This window comes from Lepisma saccharinum, unplaced genomic scaffold (assembly GCF_977018435.1).
Source record: "Lepisma saccharinum unplaced genomic scaffold, izLepSacc3.1 HAP1_SCAFFOLD_162, whole genome shotgun sequence".
In the NCBI taxonomy this organism is placed as follows: domain Eukaryota; kingdom Metazoa; phylum Arthropoda; class Insecta; order Zygentoma; family Lepismatidae; genus Lepisma; species Lepisma saccharinum.
In genome coordinates, this window is record NW_028142969.1 from 625,721 (window position 1) to 639,289 (window position 13,569).

Consider the following 13,569-nt stretch of genomic DNA (forward strand, 5'->3'; position numbering starts at 1 on the left):
TTATTTGGATCCATTTTTAGTGATTTAAAGAATAAGTTACCTTAGGGATAACAGCGTAATCTTTCTTGAGAGATCATATCGACAGGAGGGGTTGCGACCTCGATGTTGGATTAAGATATCATTTGGGGGTAGCATTTCATATTTGATGGTCTGTTCGACCTTTAATTTCTTACATGATCTGAGTTCAAACCGGCGTGAGCCAGGTTGGTTTCTATCTCTTAATATTAAAAGTGTTTTAGTACGAAAGGACCAAATACTTATATTATATATATAATATTGATTAATAATAATTACTATTATGGCAAAGAAGTGCATTGAATTTAGAATTCAATAATGAAGATAAATTTCTTTTTATAGTAGATGATATCAGATTTATTTATTGGAGTTATTTCTTTTATTATTTTAGTTGTATGTGTTTTAATTAGAGTTGCTTTTTTTTACTTTATTTGAGCGCAGGGTTTTAGGTTATATTCAAATTCGTAAGGGGCCTAATCGGGTTGGGATTTGTGGTATTTTTCAGCCTTTTGCTGATGCAGTTAAATTATTTACTAAGGAGCAAACATTACCTACTTTGAGAAACTATTATCCATATTATATATCTCCAGTTTTTAGTTTATTTTTGTCTTTGGTTGTTTTTCCATATCACACCTTATTATTTAATTTTTATTTGGGGGTATTTTTCTTTTTATGTTGTATGAGAATAGGAGTGTATAGAGTAATATCTGCTGGGTGGGCATCTAATTCTAATTATGCGTTACTTGGGGGTCTTCGAGCCGTTGCTCAAACTATTTCTTATGAGGTTAGATTAGTATTAATTTTACTATCTTTTATTTTTTTAATTGGTGGCTATAATTTACTTTTATTTAATGTTTTTCAGGATTATTTATGGTTTATCTTTATTGCTTTACCGTTGGCGTTAGCCTGATTGAGTTCTTGTTTAGCTGAAACTAACCGGACTCCTTTTGATTTTGCTGAGGGGGAATCTGAACTTGTTTCTGGGTTTAATGTTGAGTATAGCGCTGGTGGATTTGCTTTAATTTTTATATCTGAATATGCTAGTATTTTATTTATAAGTGTTTTATTTAGAATTTTATTGTTGGGGGGATACCACTTTTCTTACTTTTTTTTACTTAAGGGTTATTTTTTTAGGATTTATTTATATTTGAATTCGAGGGACACTACCACGATTTCGTTATGATAAACTTATATATTTAGCTTGAAAAAGTTTTCTTCCGGTTTCTTTAAATTATTTTTTTTTTGGTTGGTTTTAGGGGGTTGATTGTATCAATTTATATTTAGTTGCATAATAATTAGAATGTGAAGACTTCTAGAATATTTATATTCTATTTTATGTTTTCAAGACATACACTTAAGTTTCAGTCAAGAAGTCATTTTTTTAAGATTTTATCTCATAGTAGTAGGGTTGCTGGGGATATAATGAAATATATAAAATATATAATTGTTAATACTTGCCCAGTAGTAATGTATGGAGTTTCTACGGGTCGGGCTCCAATTCAGGTTAATAAAATAAAAATTGCAAATATTAATCAAAATAATACTTGATTTAATGGATAAAATTGTAGTCCACGAAAATTTCTTTTATGGTGTATTGGTATAATAAATAAAATTATAATAGATAATACTAGTGCTACTACTCCTCCAAGCTTATTTGGGATTGATCGTAGAATGGCGTATGCAAACAGAAAGTATCACTCTGGTTGAATGTGTACTGGGGTTACTAGTGGATTTGCAGGGGTAAAGTTTTCAGGGTCTCCTAGGGTTGTTGGAAATATTAATGAGAGTTGTATTAGTCTTAAAATTATAAGTATAAACCCTAATATATCTTTTATTGAGAAGTATGGGTGGAATGGAATTTTATCCATGTTGCTATTAATAGATAGTGGATTATTAGACCCAGTTTGATGCAAGAAAAGTAGATGAATTATGGATATTGCTATTAAAATAAATGGTAATAAAAAATGAAAGGCGAAGAATCGAGTTAGTGTAGCACTATCTACTGCAAATCCCCCCCAAATTCATTGGACTAACGTAGTCCCTAAATATGGATGTGTATTACTCTAGAAAAGGCTAAATCTGTTCTTGAAATATAATGTATTGCTAAAAAAAGTCCTGTTAAGATTTGGATTGAAAGACATATTCCTATGAGTGAGCCAAAATTTCATCAATAGGAAATATTTAGTGGGGCTGGCAAGTCTACTAATGCATTATTTGCTAATTTGAGTAGAGGGTGATAAATCCGTGCTGGTTTTGTCATTTTTAATTATTTAATTATTTTTAGAGGCCCATGTGAAAGTCTAGTAATTTTTACAATTGCAATTAATGTAATAAATAGATATACTACTGTTATAGTAGTTATTATTATAATGGATTCATTGTATAATTTTATTCCTGGTGAGGGTGGTGTACTTCTTCAGGTTGTATAAGTATCTATATTTTGTAGTATTGAGGGGGTTAATAATGGGTCTATTATTATTAATATAAATAAACATAATAATATTAAAGTTACACTCATAATTATTATTTTTGTTCTTATTTTAAATATTTCATTTGGTGTAAGTCTTGTTGTATAAATAAATAGAACTAATATTCCTCCTAAAAATACTAGAAATAATACATAGGAAAGTCATGTGGATTTTAAGAATGTGGATATTGTTAGGCATGCAGTAATAGTTTGTATAATTAGTGTGATCCCCATAGACAGTGGATGTTTTATGTATAATATTATTAGTGCTAATAGTAATATAACAGTAATTAGTATTAATTGTATTTTAATATCAAGGGGTAGTTTAATAAAAATATTGGCTTTGGGAGCTAATGATGATGTAATTATATCTTCCTTGATGTTTTTAGAATTATTAATTCATTAATGATTTACAAGACCATTGTTTTCCCGGGTTCGATCCCCGGCCGGTTCAAATCCGGGAACTTTTCTAACGGTGAAAGCGGCCCCGGCGCCTACCCAGCGTCGAATAACATGGGTACCTGGGGGAAACCCTGGGGGGTAAAGGCGGTCAGGGGCGTGATGCTGATCACATCACCCCCACTCACGACCGGATCAAGAAAGTGTGGGGCGTTACCCTCACACACCCTATACGCCTTTATGGCGTGGTGCTATGCACAGGGGAACACTTTACCTTTACCTTTGTTTTTATTAAACTATAAAAACTTATGTTAAGAGTATTATTTATATTATTTATTTTATTTACTAGATTTTTATGCTTTATTTCTCAACGTAGGCTCTTATTAGTAACTCTATTAAGACTTGAATTTATTGTGTTATCCTTATATTTATATATAACTTATTATTTTATTAATAATCAGGAAGAAACTTATTTTTGTTTATTATTTATTTCGTTTTGTGTATGTGAGGGGGCTCTTGGTCTATCTGTTATAGTATCAGTTACACGTACTCATGGTAATGATTATTTTAATTCTTTTGTATTATTGAAATGTTAAAATATATTTTTTATTTTATATTTTTAATCCTTTTGAGATTTAATAGTTCTTTATGAATGGTGGTTCAAATTTCTATTATTTTTGGTTGTTTTTTGTTTTTATTAATAGTATGATTTGGTATCGGAGTATGGGGGGCTGGTTATTTTATTGGCTTAGATGTGATGTCTTACTCTTTAATTTTGCTTAGCATTTGAATTATTTTTTTAATAATAGTGGCTAGAAATAGTATTATATCTATTTATTTTTATCCTTGTAGATTTATATTTTTGTTAATTATTTTATTATTATTGTTAATATTAACTTTTATAAGAATAATTTTTTTTTATTTTATTTGTTTTTTGAGGGATCATTAGTACCTACTTTATTTTTAATTTTAGGGTGAGGGTATCAGCCAGAACGAGTACAAGCGGGGGTATATTGACTTTTTTATACATTACTTGCTTCTTTACCTCTTTTGGTTGGTATTTTTATGTTAAATTATAAGGTGGGGGTTTATATATATATATATATTTAGATATATTAATATTGATATATTAGAATGGTGTTTGCCTTTTTAGTAAAAATACCTATATTTTTGGTTCATTTGTGATTACCTAGGGCTCATGTTGAGGCTCCAGTTAGTGGGTCTATGATTTTGGCTGGGATTTTATTAAAGCTCGGAGGGTATGGGATTTTGCGAATTATTTCTTGTATTGAGAGATTAGCTGTTAAATATAATATTTTTTGATTTGGTATTAGCATTGTTGGAATTTGAATAATTAGTCTTGTTTGTATACGTCAAATTGATTTAAAGGCTTTGGTTGCATATTCATCTGTAGCACATATAGGTCTTGTTTTGATGGGGATTATAACTATAGGGGCATGTAGTCTTACTTTAATAGTAGCACATGGTCTTTGTTCTTCTGGAATATTTTGTCTAGTAAATATTACTTATGAACGATTAGGTAGTCGTAGTATATTAATTAATAGGGGGATAATTAGTTATATTCCTAGATTATCTTTATGATGATTTATATTGAGAATTACTAATATAGCTGCCCCCCTTCTATTAATCTGTTGGGTGAAATTAGTCTATTAAATAGAATTATTGGGTGATCCTACTTTAGTTTTGTAGGTGTTGCATTACTCTCCTTTTTAAGTGCTGGTTATACTTTATATTTATATTCTTACACTCAACATGGAATATACTACTCTGGTGTATTTTCTTGCTGAAGAAGTAACATTCGTGAATATTTATTATTATTTTGTCATTTATTTCCATTAAATTTTTTAATTGTTTTTTGTTCTCCAATATTTCATTGAATTTAAATTATTTAAGTAGTTTAAGTAGAATAGTAAGTTGTGGACTTACTGGTAGCTAAAAAGTTCTTAGATCAATGGTTTTTAATTTTTTTATTACAAGTATAGTATCAATTATTTTATTAATTAGTAGAATAATTTTATTATTATTAGGGATAATATTTTTAATTAGGGATATTACAATTTTTATTGAGTGAAATATTGTTAATTTGAATAGTTCTAGTATTATCATAACAATATTATTTGATTGAATATCTTTAATTTTTATAGGATTAGTTATATATATCTCTTCTATGGTTATTAATTATAGAGGTTCTTACATAGAAGGGGATTATAATATAAATCGATTTATTATTTTAGTTTTATTATTTGTCGGGTCTATAATGTTTTTAATTATTTATCCTAATATTATTAGAATTATTTTAGGATGGGATGGTCTAGGACTAGTTTCTTACTGCCTAGTAATTTATTATCAGAATGTTCGTTCCTATTCTGCTGGAATATTAACTGCTTTGTCTAACCGAATTGGTGATGTATTTATTTTATTATCTATTGCTTGAATATTAAATTATGGTAGCTGAAATTATATCTATTATTTATGATTAGTTTCTGACTTTGATATAATATTAATTACTAGATTTATTATTATTGCTGGGATAACAAAGAGTGCACAAATTCCATTTTCTGCATGATTGCCGGCAGCTATGGCTGCACCCACCCCAGTTTCTGCATTAGTTCATTCTTCTACTTTGGTTACTGCTGGAGTTTATTTATTAATTCGTTTTGGAGATATACTGATATATATACTGTTTTTGGTAGGATACTCTTATTACTGTCAGGGTTAACTATATTTATAGCTGGGGTTGGTGCTAATTTTGAATATGATTTGAGGAAAATTATTGCTTTATCTACATTAAGACAACTTGGGTTAATAATGTTAACATTATCTGTGGGGTTAAAGGAGTTATCATTTTTCCATTTATTGACACATGCTATATTTAAGTCTTTATTGTTTTTATGTGCCGGTGTAGTTATTCATGTAATAGGGGATGTTCAGGATATTCGTTAATTAATTAATTAATTAATAAAATACCAATAACTATTTCTTGTATAATAATTTCTAGTCTTGCCTTATGTGGAATACCGTTTTTGGCTGGGTTTTATTCTAAGGATTTAATTTTGGAAATATTAAGTATATCTTCTTTTAATTTAGTAATATTTGTTTTATTATGAGTTTCTACGGGTATAACTGTAGCCTATAGTTTTCGATTAAATTATTATTTAGTTGGTAAATCTTATAGAGGTATATCATTTCAATTCTTTTCAGATGATGGGGGATGAGGCATATTTAAAGGTATGTTAGGCCTATTATTCTTATCTATTGTAGGTGGTTCTGGGTTAATATGATTAATATTTCCTTCTGTTTTTGTTATTATTATCCCACTTAGTTTGAAAATAGGGGCAATTATATGTATTTTATTGGGAGGGTGAATTGGGTATAATATTACATCTTTCTTGTTCGAAATTTATCCATTTTTTAATAATAAAATAATATATTATTTATTAGGGGGATATGATTTTTACCTTATTTATCCTCTGGTGGATTAATTGGTAGTTCATTTATTACTGGAGGTCTATATATTAAGGCTGTTGATTATGGATGAAGTGAACTTATGGGGGGACAGGGAGTCTATAAATATATAAGGAGTGGTTCTTTAAATATCCAATTAATACATTCTAATTATTTTAATATTTATTTTATATTTTCATTTTTAATAGTAATTTTATTAATAATTTATATGTGTTTATATAGCTTATAATAAAGCATAATATTGAAGTTATTAGGAAGGATAAAATAATTCTATAGGCATTTCTTGAACTTATTTAAAGTTCAGCTTTATCATGAAAAGATAATGTAATTTTATACTAAAGAAATAGTGTGAGAGTATTAATGGAGTTTCACCACTAAAGATGGAAGTTAGCAGCCCCCACTTAATAATATACCCCTTAACTGAGGATATAATCCTAATTTTATTATTAACATTAATATGCCGCCTTCCTTTGGCTTCAGTCAAATAAGCAAGGGTAATATATAAAAATTTAATCAGGTCGAAGCTGATTGCTTTTGCTTCTTGCTCAATAAAGTAAATTGAACTATTCAATACCTTTTGAATGCAACTCAAATATTATTATTAACTATTACTCTAGCATGCTCATTCTAGTGATCCTTGGGTTCATTCATGATATAAACCTAAAAGCAAGATTAATAGGAATAGGAGTCTAACACATATTCAATATATTAGTTTTGAATTAGTAATAATAACTGTTATTGGTAATAGTTATACAATTTCTACATCAAAAATTAGAAAAATTAATGCAATTAGAAAGAATTTTATAGAGAATGGAATTCGTGCTGAGGATTTTGGGTCAAATCCACACTCAAACGGTGATCTTTTTTCTCGGTCTGTAATTATTTTTTTTGATAGTAATGTGGATAATAATATTACAATTGAGGTAATTATTATAATTAATAATGAGGTACTTATGATTATATTAATTATTTACTTTATTTTATTATAATCTTTTTAATTGGAAGTTAAGCGTACTTTAAATATACTAAGTAAATTATCTACCTCATCAGTAAATTGAAATATAAAGGAATAATCATACTACATCTACGAAATGTCAATATCAGGCTGCTGCTTCAAATCCGAAGTGATGTGTTGGTGAAAAAAAGGCATAAGATGTGTCGAGCTAAACATACCCCTAGGAATGTTGATCCAATAATAACATGTAACCCATGAAATCCTGTTGCTATAAAGAATGTGGATCCACATACTGCATCAGCGATAGTAAAGGGGGATTCATAATATTCATATGCCTGAAGAATAGTAAAATATATTCCTAATATTAGTGTTAATATAAGGGCTTGCGTTGTATGTGAGTGATTTTTTTCTAATAACCCATGATGGGCTCATGTTACTGTTACTCCTGAGGCTAGTAAAATTGCTGTATTTAATAAAGGTACTTGTATTGGGTTAAATGGAGTAATTCCCCTTGGTGGTCATAATATCCCCAGTTCAATTGTTGGGGATAATCTTCTACGGAAAAATGCTCAAAAGAAGGATACAAAAAATAATACCTCTGAGATAATAAATAGAATTATGCCCCATCGTAGTCCTATTATAACTTGATTTGTATGTAATCCTTGATATGTTCCCTCTCGTGAAATATCTCGTCATCATTGAATTATTGTAAGAAGTATAGTTGTTATTCCTATTGATAATAGAATTATATTTTGTTGGTGAAATCATCTAATTATCCCTGTTGTTAATATTATTGCTCTAATAGCTCCTGTTGCTGGTCATGGGCTTTGATCTACTAGGTGATATGGGTGGTTTTGGTTTGCTGACATTGGTTATTTTGATTCTCTAGAATAAATAGCAATTAATAAGGCAAATACATAAGATTGGATAAATGCTACGGCTGTTTCTATAATAATTAATATAATTTGTGCTAAAATTAATATTGAAAGTCCAATAATTTCTAATATTGTTCCTGTATTTCCAATTATTGATATTATTAAATGTACAACTATTATGTTTGCTGCTAGTCGCACTGATAGAGTTATTGGACGAATTAGATTTCTAATTATTTCAATACCTACTATAATTGGTATTAATAGTGCTGGCACACCTTCCGGTACTAGGTGTGCTAATATATGTTTTGTATTATTGATTCACCCAAATAATATAAATGATAATCATATTGGTAGGGCCAGGGTTAGGGTAAATACTAAGTGACTTGATCTAGTAAAAACATAGGGTAGTAATCCTATTGAATTATTAAATAAGATTATTGAAAATATACTAATAAATATTAGGGTTCTTCCCTGGTGACTAATTATCCCTAAAAATGTTTTAAATTCTTCATTTAACTTTATTATTATTATGTTATATAATATAGAGGTTCGTGATTGTATTAATCAAAATGGGGCTGGGATTATTAATAATCCCAGGAATGTTCTTATTCAATTTAGTGATATATTTATAATTGATGATGTTGGATCGAATGATGAAAATAATCTTGTTATCATTTTCAGTATTTAATTTTTGGTTTATTTTCTATTTTAAAGTTGTTACTATTTAATAATTTATTATAATTATAATAATTGATGATTATAAATAGAAAATAAATTGACATAAATATTATAAATAGAATAATTCAATTTAATGGGTATATTTGTGGAATAAAAAAGTATCTATAAAGATAATTTAGGTTTGACATTCCTATGTTATAGATTAACTAACTCTTTTCATTAGAAGTAGTTGTTATATTACTATTTTGTGGTTTAAGAGACCATTACTTACTTTTCAGTCATCTAATGATTCTTGTATAATTTTTATTAGTCAATTAATAAAAGATTTGTGAGTTGTAGTTTCAACAATAATTGGTATGAATCTATGATTAGAACCACAAATTTCTGAACATTGTCCGAAAAATAAGCCAATTCGACTAATATTTACTCCTGCCTGGTTAAGTCGTCCTGGGGTGGCATCTATTTTAATCCCTATGGATGGTATGGCTCATGAGTGTAATACATCTGCAGATGTAGTTAGTACTCGGATATCTATGTTAATTGGTAATACTGTTCGATTATCTACATCTAATAATCGAAATGAGTCTATAGATATTTCATTTGTTGGGGATATATATGAGTCAAATTCTGCCCTTATAAAATCGGAGTATTCATAACTTCAATATCATTGATGTCCAATAGTTTTAAGGGTCAATGAAGGTTGATTAATTTCATCTAATAAGTATAATAAACGTAGAGAGGGTAGGGCAATAAAAACTAGGGTAATTGCTGGTATAATTGTTCATATTGTTTCTAATGTTTGTCCTTCTAAAAGTATTCGGTTTGTTAATTTGTTATTAAATAATGATGCTATTAAGTATCCTACTAATACTGTAATTATAATCAAAATTAATATTGTGTGGTCATGGAAAAATATTATTTGTTCTATTAATGGGAGGATCTATCTTGTAATCCTACTTGATTTCAGGTTGCCACTTTTAAGTAAGGGATATTCCTTATATTTGAAGCTTAAATTCAATGCACTTCTCTGCCACCTTAAAAATTAGTTGTTAGTAAGTAGTATTGGGAGTTCTGAATATGTATGTTCAGAGGGAGGTGACATTTGATACCATTCAATTGATGATGCTTGTTGTAGATTAAATAATGTTGGTCGGGCACTTGTCATACCTTCTCAGGTAATAAATATTATAATAATTACTGCTGTAAATGATAAGATTGATCCTAATCTTGAAACAACATTTCATATTGTGTATGCATCTGGATAATCCGAATATCGTCGCGGTATTCCTCTTAATCCTAGAAAATGTTGTGGGAAGAATGTTAAGTTAACTCCAATAAATATTGAGATAAATTGAATTTTTAATCAATCTGGATTTATTATTACTCCTGTAAATAATGGAAATCAATGTACTAGTCCTGCTATAATAGCAAATACTGCTCCTATAGATAATACATAATGAAAATGTGCTACAACATAGTATGTGTCATGCAGCACAATGTCTAGTGATGAATTTGCTAATACTACTCCTGTTAATCCCCCTATTGTAAATAAGAAAATAAATCCTAATGCTCATAATATTGATGGAGAGTAATTAATTTGTGTTCCATGTAGTGTTGCAATTCATCTAAATACCTTAATTCCTGTTGGTACAGCGATAATTATTGTAGCTGCAGTAAAATATGCTCGAGTATCAACATCTATTCCTACAGTAAATATATGATGTGCTCATACAATAAATCCTAGGAACCCAATTGCTATTATTGCATAAATTATTCCAAGAACTCCAAATGTTTCTTTTTTACCTCTTTCTTGAGTTACAATATGTGAAATTATTCAAAATCCCGGTAGAATTAGAATATATACTTCTGGGTGTCCAAAGAATCAGAATAGGTGTTGATATAAGATTGGGTCTCCACCACCAGATGGGTCAAAAAATGAGGTATTTAAATTTCGATCTGTTAATAGCATTGTAATTGCTCCTGCTAGAACTGGTAGTGATAATAATAGTAGAACTGCAGTGATTACTACTGACCATACGAATAATGGTACTCGTTCTATGGATATTCCTATAGTTCGTATATTAATTACTGTTGTAATAAAATTTACTGCCCCTAGAATAGAGGATACTCCTGCTAAATGTAATGAAAAAATTGATAAATCTACAGAGGCTCCGGCATGTGCAATTCCTGCAGATAGGGGAGGATATACTGTTCAACCAGTTCCTGCACCACTCTCTACAATTCTTCCTGATAATAGTAGAGTTAATGATGGAGGTAGTAATCAAAATCTTATATTATTTAATCGTGGGAAGGCTATGTCTGGGGCTCCAATTATTAAAGGTACTAGTCAGTTTCCAAATCCCCCAATTATAATAGGTATTACTATGAAAAAAATTATAATAAATGCGTGTGCAGTTACAATCACATTGTAGATCTGATCATCTCCAATTAAACTTCCTGGTTGGCCTAATTCTATACGGATTAAGATACTTAATGATGTTCCAACTATTCCTGATCATACTCCGAAAATTAAATATATTGTACCAATATCTTTATGGTTAGTAGAAAATAATCATCGTTGCAAGAATGAGATGACTGAAGTTATAGGTGATAAACTGTAAATTTATTTATGAGTTTAAAACTCTCTCATTAAATTTTGGCTTTATAGTTAAGAATAATAATTTTGAACTGCAATTTCAGGGTGATACATATATGTATTAAGGCCTAAAAGAGTACCCCTTATTTATGACTTTGAAGGTCATTAGTTTAAAATTAACTTAAGACCTTATAAAGATTTTATAGAGATATGTAAATTGGTTGGATTATAGGTAGTCCACATACTGAGAGAAAAATTGTAACTACTGATAATACTTGTTCTTTTAAGTTTAAGTAATGATATTCCATATATTAGTTTTATAATTTATTAAAATTGATGTAAGTGAGGTTCGTAAGTAATAATATAAGGTTAGCAACGATATGCTAATTAGGATTATAATTATAATTAATTGCTTAAAGTTGGTTGTTTGGATAATGACTATCCATTTTGGTAAAAACCCTAGTAGAGGTGGTAGTCCACCAAGAGATAATATTGATATGAATAAAGATATTTTTTTAATGGGCGGAAGTTTTAATATAAACAGTTGATGGACGTAGTATGTTTTGTTTATTGAAAATAACATAATGGTAGAGGTAGTTATAAGGATGTATAGTAGTAAATATGTTAACCAGGTATTATCTTCTGATGTTATTCTTAGAATAATTCATGATATGTGGTTAATTGATGAAAAGGCTATAATTTTTCGTAACGAGGTTTGATTTAATCCTCCAATTGCTCCAATAATTGCTGATGTTCTAATTGTTAAAATTAAAATTATGTTTAAATTGTCAATTACATAACTAAGCAATGTTGATGGAGCAATTTTTTGAATAGTTGTTATTACTAGGCAGTTAATTCATGTTATTCCTTCTATAACTTCTGGTATTCAAATGTGAAATGGAGCAGCTCCTATTTTTATTAATAAAGCTATGGTTAAAAGCTGGATCTGTATATTGAAGTTTGCAGCATTAATTATAATTAATGCTGCAGCCAAAATTATTGATGATGCTAATGCTTGAATTAGGAAGTATTTAAGTGATGCTTCTGTATTTCGTTGATTATTTGGTGTAGAAATTAATGGGATAAAAGATATTAGATTAATTTCTAAGCCTATTCAGGCTGCATATCATGAGGTGGAAGAAATAGAAAGGAGGGTTCCTATTGTGAGGGTCAATAGGAATATTATTTTCTTGGGGGTTGTGAGCATTAAAAAGGGAAGGATTAATTATAGACCTTCATATGTGGGGTATGAGCCCTCTAGCTTAATTAGCTTACCTTTTTATTATATTTTGGTGTATGATGCACTATGGGGTTTGATACCATTGGAGAAAGTTTAATTCTTTCAATTATAAAAATTCATTTTTGTTACAAATAAATTAATAAGAACATGTAAAATTTCATGTATACTTTACCCTATCATGGTAATCCTTTTTCAGACATCTTATTTATATATAAGTTATAATAGTGGGTTAATAATACTATTTATTAGACTTTTATTGTTATGATCAATAAGTAGAACCTATTTATTAAATAATATAAAATACTTCAGAATCCTTTTTAATTTTATCCAATTTTTTTAAAGTTTTTGAAGTCTAACTTAAAGTAATTGACTTAATTAACATGTCATTTTAATACTTATTGAGTCTAGAGAAAAAAGAAGTTAATATATCTATATAGAACACAATTTTGAGGGAAAAAAAAATTGTGTTCTATATAGTATGGGAAAGTGAGTAAAAATAAAAAGGGAGGAAATTTTCGTGAGATAATTTCTAATTATAATTTAATTTAATATAATACATACTATATAATAATAAAGAACCTCTCTTTATATTTTAGAACTAAAGTTTTATTCTAGCTTAAAATTCCCTAGTTAAATTTTACATATGTATTTATTAAAGAGAGGGAAAATTTCCGCCAATTTTTTATGGGTTGAGACGGTGTATTTGAATTTAGTTCGCAGTGTGTGGTTTTGTTTAATTTTAATGTAAATTAGATTACAGGATTTTAAATTTTAATATTTATTTTGTCCGGCTAAATTCGTGCCAGCTGCCGCGGTTAGACGTGGGGACATAAGTGGAGAGTTGTTGGCTTAATTGTA

The 13,569-nt window shown here is 28.8% G+C and overlaps 4 pseudogenes; 2 read left to right on the forward strand and 2 right to left on the reverse strand.

The window, feature by feature from the left end:
- Nucleotides 1-1,388: 1,388 nt before the first annotated feature.
- LOC145982408 (cytochrome b pseudogene) lies at nucleotides 1,389-2,275 on the reverse strand (annotated as a pseudogene).
- Nucleotides 2,276-2,661: 386 nt separating this feature from the next.
- LOC145982409 (NADH-ubiquinone oxidoreductase chain 4 pseudogene) lies at nucleotides 2,662-9,207 on the forward strand (annotated as a pseudogene).
- On the forward strand, nucleotides 4,854-6,267 carry LOC145982379 (NADH-ubiquinone oxidoreductase chain 5 pseudogene; annotated as a pseudogene).
- Nucleotides 7,414-8,191, reverse strand: LOC145982433 (cytochrome c oxidase subunit 3 pseudogene; annotated as a pseudogene).
- Nucleotides 9,208-13,569: the final 4,362 nt, after the last annotated feature.